Source organism: Stegodyphus dumicola, chromosome 12, assembly GCF_044657685.1.
Source record: "Stegodyphus dumicola isolate Sdum_Otavi_A_Nest chromosome 12, ASM4465768v1".
Taxonomy (NCBI): domain Eukaryota; kingdom Metazoa; phylum Arthropoda; class Arachnida; order Araneae; family Eresidae; genus Stegodyphus; species Stegodyphus dumicola.
The window spans coordinates 67,709,442-67,721,301 of NC_140779.1; positions in this window are offsets into that span (position 1 = coordinate 67,709,442).

Genomic DNA, 11,860 nt, shown 5'->3' on the forward strand with positions numbered 1-11,860 from the left:
TGAGCGAATTTCGGCCGCTTTATTCACTTATGCATCCAGAAGATGCTGCGTACACGAGGCATATGCGTAAAATCACGCAAACACCCATGGACCCAGCCCGTTTGCCGGGATTCGAAATTAGGACCGAACTACAAGAGTTCAGCTTTATTCATTTATGCATCCAGAAGATACTGCATACACGACAGACATGCGTAAAATCACAAAAAACATGAGTGTAGCCTGCCTGCTCACCGGGATTCGAAAGTTACCGTATACCATCTCAAAGGAGCAAAGAAAAATCTTTAATCTAAAAAAAAAAAAAAAGAGTGAATTTAATTTTTATTGGTGCGAATTTATTTAAAATACATTTGCATTCAAAGATAATATCTAAATTAAGTGCACGTATCTAATAACATAAAAAATATATTATTCCAAAAAATCAAATTTATTATTAAAAAAATAACAACATATTTTTAAAAAATAGCTTTTTCAGATTTTTTAATTAATATCCCAGCTGATTAAAGTTGTACAACTTCAAGAACGTCATCATTTAAATTTAATGTAATATAATAACTTTTATTCAATATCAATAAAAGAATTAACGTGACAATCAACCTAACCTGAAATTAAAAAAAAAATTGTGAAAAGCAGCTGTTTATTTAAAATGCCTACATTAACGAAATATTTTTAAAATACAGTTAGGTAACATGCAATCGCGTGCTTTATTCTACTTTAGAATATAACCTTGATTTGTATCTGCGGCGATTCAAGAAACTGTTGCAATCGGAAAAATGAGCCCGAAAATTAGCGTTTTCACAGTTTTTAATTAATATCTCAGCTGATTAACGTCCTACGAAGATGAGAATGGTATCGTTGGATTCGTAGAATTTTTTGGAATCCGCAGACACCTGCCTCGAATTCCAACTCAGCGCCGTTCCATAGATATTTAAGAAAAAAGAAATTGACACGTGACCTTTCGCCAGCACAAATCTCGAGCGGAAGCAATTGTCATCCCCCCGGCGCTTTCGAAAAAGCAATTTTATCTCAGCTAATTCCGAGACGGTTGCCACTCCGAAAAATGAAATAACGTTTTCGCAGTTTTTAATTAATAACTCCGCCGATTATTGTCGTACGAAGATGGGACCGGTTTCGATGGATTCGTTGATTTTTTTCGAATACGGGGATATGCGTTTCGAATCGCAACTCGGAGCCGTTCCGCAGATATTCGAGAAAAACGAATTTGGCACTCGGCCAAATCCCTAAAATAGGGGAAACCCGTGAAAGAAAGTGCAAAACGTAGGGAAACGTAGGGGAAAAAGCAGTTTTTAATTAATATCTCGGCTAATTAAAGTCGCACGAAGATGCCGATGGTCAATATGGCGAGCCACGGGAATTCTGAATCCAACGGTACCTTCCGCTAAGCTCTACACCCAGCCGTTCCCGAGGAGATGATGTTACAAACACACAAACAGACAGAGGCACACAGATTTTAATAGTATAGACTAGCGGGCAAGCCCACCAGCTGAGCGGGCTGAAGCCCGCTATATATTGCTCGTGTGTAAAAGAGTTCCCGTGTTAAATTTCCCCGGTTTACGAAAGTTGGACCGAAATACCAGTGTTCACCGGTTTTACCCGGGCTGCGCCCGCTTAATTCACGTATGTATCGAGAAGATACTACATACACGTTACACATGCGTAAAATCACGAAAACAACTTGCACCCAGCCCGCTTGTCGAAAGTTGGAACGAACTACCAGTGTCTAGCGGTTTTGGGCGGGCTGAGCCCGTTTTGTTAAATTATGCATCCAGAATATACTGCATACACGACGCACATGCGGAAACTCAAGAAAACACTCATAGAGCCAGCCCGTTGGCCTTTATTCGAAAGTTGAATCGAAGTACCAGTGATAAGCAAATTTGCGCGGGCTTCGCCCGCTCTATTCTCGTATGCATCCAAAAGATACTGCATACACGATACACGTGCGTGAAATCACGAAAATACCCATACAGACAGCTCTTTAACGGCTATTCGAAAGTTGAACCGAACTACCAGTGTTCAGCGGTTTTGAGAGGGCTGCGCCCGCTTTATTCATATATGCATCCAGAAGATACTTCGAACGCGATACACATGCGTAAAATCACGAAAGTACACATGCAGCCAGCCCGCTCGCTGGACTTCGAAGGGTGAACCTAACTACCAGGATTCAGCGCGGACTGCGCCCGCTTTATTCGCGTATAAGTCCAGAAAATACTGCATACATGATAAACATACCTAAAATCACGAAAATACCCATGCAGCCAGCCCGATCACTTTTATTCGAAAGCTGAACCGAACTACCAGTGTTTAGCGGTTTGTGCGGGCTGCGCCCGCTTCCTTTACGTATGCATTCACAATATACTGCATACACGTTACTCATACTCAAAATTATGAAAACGTTGATGCAGCCAACCCGTTTGCCGGGATTCGAAATTTGGACTGAAGTACCAGTGTTCAGCGATTTCACTGCAAAGGCTTTTTGCCAAGTGTAACCGCAAAACTTTTCGGGTAAAATATTCAAACAGCAGATTCGTTATTAAATCTCCTTTTGATAAACATCAACATAATCACACACAAAAGTGCATCAATATATATATTAATGTAATTAATCAACCATAATTATTTATATTAAGAAAACTTTTCATATACCATCTTGAAGCATCAGAAATTCAATTTAAAACCCTGAACGAAAAAATGATTAGTCAGAAATTAAAATAAATAGTTTATTTATATTTATATTTATTTTTTTGCTATTAAAATTTCTTAATTAAAATTATATTTAATATTAGCTTTATGCGAACAGAAACATTTGTTACCAAAAATACGACAGTATATATATTAATGAACTTATATATAACAACAAAAGCAGTGAATGATTACGTAGCTCAGTAACACAAATGAGCACTCGGATTTAAGCTATTAGAAATATTAATTTGTATTATTCAAAGTTGCTTTTCTTATTCACATCCAAAAATCACGAATTGTTCGAAAAATGCACAAAAAAAAAACCTATCTCGGCAACTAATAGTCCGATCGGCTCGAAATTTACAATCTTATAATTGCCAGATTTTGAAAAGAGGTTTTGTGTTTGTTCCAAACAGATTGGCAAATTAGAAGAATAATTAGCATAATGAATAAAAATCCTCCACTGCGTTAATTTCATCCATGGCGAATGGCCTTGACGATTCCAAAAGTCCTGTGGAAACCATCTCCCCTTCCCGGACACCCGTCGCTTGCGAGTCGAAGGCCGTCAACCCAGTGTTAGGAAGGGGAGATAAGGTAGTAGGGCTTTTTTAATGAACCTGCTAATTAGGCTCCTAATTAGCAAAACAGTTTACAATCAACGCTAACGTTCATTTGAGCATCCGGGAAGTGCAAAATTCAAAATTTGAACGATATCGGTTAATTCTTTCAAAAGTTACGTATTTTTGAGCATTTTTCCGGCTCAATTTCTCTTATTAAGAAAAATGCACTAAATATTTGTATCTCGGGAACTAATCATGCGATCGGCTCCAAATTTAGAAATTTACGACCGATGGATGGTCAGATGAAGGATGCTCTTTGTTCTAGATCGATTGGACAATTAGATGATTAATTAGCATAATGAATAAAAACGCGCCACTACGCTAATTTCAACCCCGGCGAATGGCCTTGACGATTCCAACAGTCGAGCGGATACAATCTCTCCCCCCGGACACCCGTCGCTTCCCGAGTCGAAGGCCGTCAACGAAGAGTTAGGAAGGGGAGATAAGAGTAGTAGCGCTTTTTTAATGAACCTGCTAATTCGGCTCCTAATTAGCTAAACAGTTTACAATCAACGCTAACGTTCATTTGAGCATCCAGGAAGTGCAAAATTCAAAATTTGAAAAACATCGGTCGGTTAGATCGGGAGATACGTATTTTTGGTGCATTTTTCCGACTCATTTAGTTTAATTAAGGAAAATTCGTAACTTGGGAACCAATCATCCAATTTTCTTGAAATTTCGAAACATTTAATTCTCGGATCTTCAAATGACGGATGCCGTTTGTCCCAAGTCGATCGGCCAATTAGAAGCTTAATTAGCGGCATGACCGACAATGCTCCAGTACCTTAATTTTCCCCTTGCCGCGGAGAAATATCCCTTTCATAGGGAAAAACCCAACAAAGAAAGCGAAAGAAATGCCAAAAACGTAGGGGAAAATGCAGTTTTTAATTAATATCTCGGCTAATTAAAGTCGCACGAAGATGCCAATGGTCAATATGGCGAGATACGGGAATTCTGAATCCAACGGTACCTTCCGCTAATCTCTACACCCAGCCGTTCTTGAGAAGATGATGTTACAAACACACAAACAGACAGAGGCACACAGATTTTAATAGTATAGACTATCGGGCAAGCCCGCCAGCTGAGCGGGCTGAAGCCCGCTTATCATTGTTCGTTTTTAAAAGATATCCTATGTTAAATTTGGCCGGTATTGAAAAGTTGAACCGAACTACCATTTTTTAGCGGCATTCTGCGGGCTTCCCCCGCTTTTTTCACCTATGCATCCAGAAGTTACCGCATACACTATACATATGCGGAAAATCACGAAAACACCCATGCTTCCAGCCCTTTCGCGGGTATTCGAAATTTGGACCGAAATACCAGTGTTCAGCGCTTTTGGGCGGGAGCCCGCCCAAAACAGTGTTCACGTGTGCATGCAAAAGATACTGCGTACACCGTACACATGCGTAAAATCACGAAAACACCCCTCCAGCCAGCCCGCTGCCGATTCGAAAGTTGGACCGAAATACAATTTTTCAGCGATTTTGCGCGTGCTGTGCCCGCTTTATTCACGTATGCATGCTGAAAATGGTGCATAAACGATACACATGCGTAAAATCACGAAAACAAACATGGAGCCTGCCTGTTCGCCGGTATTCGAAAGTTGGACCGAATTACCAGTGTTATGTGGCTTTGCGCGGGCTCTGCCCGCTTTATTCACATATACACCCAGAAGATACTCCATACACTATACACATGCGTAAAATCACGAAAACACCCATGGAGCCAGCCAGTTCGTCGGGATTCGAAATTACCGCATTACCAGTATTCTGTGCCCGCTTTATTCACGTATGCATCCATGAGATACTTTATAAACGATACACATGCGAACAATCACGAAAACACCCATGCAGCCAGCCCGCTCGCCGAGATTCGAAAGTTTGAGCGAACTACCAGTGTTCAGCGGTTTTACCCGGTATCCGCGCGCTGTATTCACGTATGCATCCAAATTTTATCCAAATTTTATATACAGTACCCCGGAATACGAAAGTAGGACCGAAATACCAGTGTTCAGCGATTTTGTGGAGCGGGCTGCGCCCGCTTTATACACATAAGCATGGAGAGGATACTGCATAAACGATACACATGAGTTAAAGCAAGAAAACACCCGGGGAGCCAGCTCGTTCGCCGACACCGAAAGTTGGATCGAACTACCAGCGTTAAGAGGTTTTGAGCAGGCTGCGCCCACTTTTATCACATATGCATCCAGAAATGACTTTATACACTATACACATGCGGAAAATCAGGAAAACACCCATGCAGCCAGCCCGCTCGCAGAGATTCGAATGTTTGACCGAACTACCAGTGTTCAGCGGTTTTACCCGGTATCCGCGCGCTGTATTCACGTATGCGACCAAATTTTATGTACAGTACCCCGGAATTCGAAAGTTGGACCGAACTACCAGTGTTCTGTAGTTTTGCGCGGGCTGCTCCCGCTTTATTCAAGTATGCATGCAGAAGATACCGCATACACGTTACACATGCGAAAAATCCCGAAAACACACATTGAGCCAACACGGTCGCTTGGATTCGAAAGTTGGACCGAACTACCAGTAATCAGAGGTTTTGAGCGAATTTCGGCCGCTTTATTCACTTATGCATCCAGAAGATGCTGCGTACACGAGGCACATGCGTAAAATCACGCAAACACCCATGGACCCAGCCCGTTCGCCGGGATTCGAAATTAGGACCGAACTACCAGAGTTCAGCTTTATTCATTTATGCATCCAGAAGACACTGCATACACAACAGATATGCGTAAAATCACAAAAAACATGAGTGTAGCCTGCCTGCTCACCGGGATTCGAAAGTTACCGTATACCATCTCAAAGGAGCAAAGAAAAATCTTTAATCTAAAAAAAAAAAAAAAGTGTGAATTTAATTTTTATTGGTGCGAACTTATTTAAAATATCATTTGCATTAAAAGATAATATCTAAATTAAGTGCATGTATCTAATAACATAAAAAAATATATTATTCCAAAAAATCAAATTTATTATTAAAAAAATAACAACATATTTTTAAAAAATAGCTTTTTCAGATTTTTTAATTAATATCCCAGCTGATTAAAGTTGTACAACTTCAAGAACGTCATCATTTAAATTTAATGTAATATAATAACTTTTATTCAATATAATTGAAAGAATTAAACGTGACAATCATCCTAACCTGAAATTAAAAAAAAATTGTGAAAATTAGCTGTTTATTTAAAATGCCTACATTAACGAAATATTTTTAAAATACAGTTAGGTAACATGCAATCGCGTGCTTTATTCAACTTTAGAATATAACCTTGATTTGTATCTGCGGCGATTCAAGAAACTGTTGCAATCGGAAAAATGAGCCCGAAAATTAGCGTTTTCACAGTTTTTAATTAATATCTCAGCTGATTAACGTCCTACGAAGATGAGAATGGTATCATTGGATTCGTAGAATTTTTTGGAATCCGCAGACACCTGCCTCGAATTCCAACTCAGCGCCGTTCCATAGATATTTAAGATAAAAGAAATTGACACGTGACCTTTCGCTAGCACAAATCTCGAGCGGAAGATGCCACTCCGAAAAATGAAATAACGTTTTCGCAGTTTTTAATTAATAACTCCGCCGATTATTGTCGTACGAAGATGGGACCGGTATCGATGGATTCGTTGATTTTTTTCGAATACGGGGATATGCGTTTCGAATCGCAACTCGGAGCCGTTCCGCAGATATTCGAGAAAAACGAATTTGGCACTCGGCCAAATCCCTAAAATAGGGGAAACCCGTGAAAGAAAGTGCAAAACGTAGGGAAATGTAGGGAGAAAATCAGTTTTTAATTAATATCTCGGCTAATTAAAGTCGCACGAAGATGCCGATGGTCAATCCGGCGAGCCACGGGCATTCTGAATCAAACGGTACCTTCCGCTAAGCTCTACACCCAGCCGTTCCCGAGGAGATGATGTTACAAACACACAAACAGACAGAGGCACACAGATTTTAATAGTATAGACTAGCGGGCAAGCCCGCCAGCTGAGCGGGCTGAAGCCCGCTTATCATTGTTCGTTTTTAAAAGATATCCTATGTTAAATTTGGCCGGTATTGAAAAGTTGAACCGAACTACCATTTTTTAGCGGCATTCCGCGGGCTTCCCCCGCTTTTTTCACCTATGCATCCAGAAGTTACCGCATACACTATACATATGCGGAAAATCACGAAAACACCCATGCTTCCAGCCCTTTCGCGGGTATTCGAAATTTGGACCGAAATACCAGTGTTCAGCGCTTTTGGGCGGGAGCCCGCCCAAAACAGTGTTCACGTGTGCATGCAAAAGATACTGCGTACACCGTACACATGCGTAAAAACACGAAAACACCCCTCCAGCCAGCCCGCTGCCGATTCGAAAGTTGGAAAGAAATACAATTTTTCAGCGATTTTTCGCGTGCTGTGCCCGCTTTATTCACGTATGCATGCTGAAGATGGTGCATAAACGATACACATGCGTAAAATCAAGAAAACAAACATGGAGCCTGCCTGTTCGCCGGTATTCGAAAGTTGGACCGAATTACCAGTGTTATGTGGCTTTGCGCGGGCTCTGCCCGCTTTATTCACATATACACCCAGAAGATACTCCATACACTATACACATGCGTAAAATCACGAAAACACCCATGGAGCCAGCCAGTTCGTCGGGATTCGAAATTACCGCATTACCAGAACCGCATTATCAGTATTCTGTGCCCGCTTTATTCACGTATGCATCCATGAGATACTTTATAAACGATACACATGCGAACAAACACGAAAACACCCATGCAGCCAGCCCGCTCGCCGAGATTCGAAAGTTTGAGCGAACTACCAGTGTTCAGCGGTTTTACCCGGTATCCGCGCGCTGTATTCACGTATGCATCCAAATTTTATATACAGTACCCCGGAATTCGAAAGTAGGACCGAAATACCAGTGTTCAGCGATTTTGTGGACCGGGCTGCGCCCGCTTTATACACATAAGCATGGAGAGGATACTGCATAAACGATACACATGAGTTAAAGCAAGAAAACACCCGGGGAGCCAGCTCGTTCGCCGACACCGAAAGTTGGATCGAACTACCAGCGTTAAGAGGTTTTCAGCAGGCTGCGCCCACTTTTATCACATATGCATCCAGAAATCACTTTATACACTATACACATGCGGAAAATCACGAAAACACCCATGCAGCCAGCCCGCTCGCAGAGATTCGAATGTTTGACCGAACTACCAGTGTTCAGCGGTTTTACCCGGTATCCGCGCGCTGTATTCACGTATGCGACCAAATTTTATGTACAGTACCCCGAAATTCGAAAGTTGGACCGAACTACCAGTGTTCTGTAGTTTTGCGCGTGCTGCTCCCGCTTTATTCAAGTATGCATGCAGAAGATACCGCATACACGTTACACATGCGAAAAATCCCGAAAACACACATTGAGGCAACACGGTCGCTTGGATTCGAAAGTTGGACCGAACTACCAGTAATCAGAGGTTTTGAGCGAATTTCGGCCGCTTTATTCACTTATGCATCCAGAAGATGCTGCGTACACGAGGCACATGCGTAAAATCACGCAAACACCCATGGACCCAGCCCGTTCGCCGGGATTCGAAATTAGGACCGAACTACCAGAGTTCAGCTTTATTCATTTATGCATCCAGAAGACACTGCATACACAACAGATATACGTAAAATCACAAAAAACATGAGTGTAGCCTGCCTGCTCACCGGGATTCGAAAGTTACCGTATACCATCTCAAAGGAGCAAAGAAAAATCTTTAATCTAAAAAAAAAAAAAAAAAAAGTGTGAATTTAATTTTTATTGGTGCGAACTTATTTAAAATATCATTTGCATTAAAAGATAATATCTAAATTAAGTGCACGTATCTAATAACATAAAAAAATATATTATTCCAAAAAATCAAATTTATTATTAAAAAAATAACAACATATTTTTAAAAAATAGCTTTTTCAGATTTTTTAATTAATATCCCAGCTGATTAAAGTTGTACAACTTCAAGAACGTCATCATTTAAATTTAATGTAATATAATAACTTTTATTCAATATAATTGAAAGAATTAAACGTGACAATCATCCTAACCTGAAATTAAAAAAAAATTGTGAAAATTAGCTGTTTATTTAAAATGCCTACATTAACGAAATATTTTTAAAATACAGTTAGGTAACATGCAATCGCGTGCTTTATTCAACTTTAGAATATAACCTTGATTTGTATCTGCGGCGATTCAAGAAACTGTTGCAATCGGAAAAATGAGCCCGAAAATTAGCGTTTTCACAGTTTTTAATTAATATCTCAGCTGATTAACGTCCTACGAAGATGAGAATGGTATCATTGGATTCGTAGAATTTTTTGGAATCCGCAGACACCTGCCTCGAATTCCAACTCAGCGCCGTTCCATAGATATTTAAGATAAAATAAATTGACACGTGACCTTTCGCTAGCACAAATCTCGAGCGGAAGATGCCACTCCGAAAAATGAAATAACGTTTTCGCAGTTTTTAATTAATAACTCCGCCGATTATTGTCGTACGAAGATGGGACCGGTATCGATGGATTCGTTGATTTTTTTCGAATACGGGGATATGCGTTTCGAATCGCAACTCGGAGCCGTTCCGCAGATATTCGAGAAAAACGAATTTGGCACTCGGCCAAATCCCTAAAATAGGGGAAACCCGTGAAAGAAAGTGCAAAACGTAGGGAAATGTAGGGAGAAAATCAGTTTTTAATTAATATCTCGGCTAATTAAAGTCGCACGAAGATGCCGATGGTCAATCCGGCGAGCCACGGGCATTCTGAATCAAACGGTACCTTCCGCTAAGCTCTACACCCAGCCGTTCCCGAGGAGATGATGTTACAAACACACAAACAGACAGAGGCACACAGATTTTAATAGTATAGACTAGCGGGCAAGCCCGCCAGCTGAGCGGGCTGAAGCCCGCTTATCATTGTTCGTTTTTAAAAGATATCCTATGTTAAATTTGGCCGGTATTGAAAAGTTGAACCGAACTACCATTTTTTAGCGGCATTCCGCGGGCTTCCCCCGCTTTTTTCACCTATGCATCCAGAAGTTACCGCATACACTATACATATGCGGAAAATCACGAAAACACCCATGCTTCCAGCCCTTTCGCGGGTATTCGAAATTTGGACCGAAATACCAGTGTTCAGCGCTTTTGGGCGGGAGCCCGCCCAAAACAGTGTTCACGTGTGCATGCAAAAGATACTGCGTACACCGTACACATGCGTAAAAACACGAAAACACCCCTCCAGCCAGCCCGCTGCCGATTCGAAAGTTGGAAAGAAATACAATTTTTCAGCGATTTTGCGCGTGCTGTGCCCGCTTTATTCACGTATGCATGCTGAAGATGGTGCATAAACGATACACATGCGTAAAATCACGAAAACAAACATGGAGCCTGCCTGTTCGCCGGTATTCGAAAGTTGGACCGAATTACCAGTGTTATGTGGCTTTGCGCGGGCTCTGCCCGCTTTATTCACATATACACCCAGAAGATACTCCATACACTATACACATGCGTAAAATCACGAAAACACCCATGGAGCCAGCCAGTTCGTCGGGATTCGAAATTACCGCATTACCAGAACCGCATTATCAGTATTCTGTGCCCGCTTTATTCACGTATGCATCCATGAGATACTTTATAAACGATACACATGCGAACAAACACGAAAACACCCATGCAGCCAGCCCGCTCGCCGAGATTCGAAAGTTTGAGCGAACTACCAGTGTTCAGCGGTTTTACCCGGTATCCGCGCGCTGTATTCACGTATGCATCCAAATTTTATATACAGTACCCCGGAATTCGAAAGTAGGACCGAAATACCAGTGTTCAGCGATTTTGTGGACCGGGCTGCGCCCGCTTTATACACATAAGCATGGAGAGGATACTGCATAAACGATACACATGAGTTAAAGCAAGAAAACACCCGGGGAGCCAGCTCGTTCGCCGACACCGAAAGTTGGATCGAACTACCAGCGTTAAGAGGTTTTGAGCAGGCTGCGCCCACTTTTATCACATATGCATCCAGAAATCACTTTATACACTATACACATGCGGAAAATCACGAAAACACCCATGCAGCCAGCCCGCTCGCAGAGATTCGAATGTTTGACCGAACTACCAGTGTTCAGCGGTTTTACCCGGTATCCGCGCGCTGTATTCACGTATGCGACCAAATTTTATGTACAGTACCCCGGAATTCGAAAGTTGGACCGAACTACCAGTGTTCTGTAGTTTTGCGCGGGCTGCTCCCGCTTTATTCAAGTATGCATGCAGAAGATACCGCATACACGTTACACATGCGAAAAATCCCGAAAACACACATTGAGGCAACACGGTCGCTTGGATTCGAAAGTTGGACCGAACTACCAGTAATCAGAGGTTTTGAGCGAATTTCGGCCGCTTTATTCACTTATGCATCCAGAAGATGCTGCGTACACGAGGCACATGCGTAAAATCACGCAAACACCCATGGACCCAGCCCGTTCGCCGGGA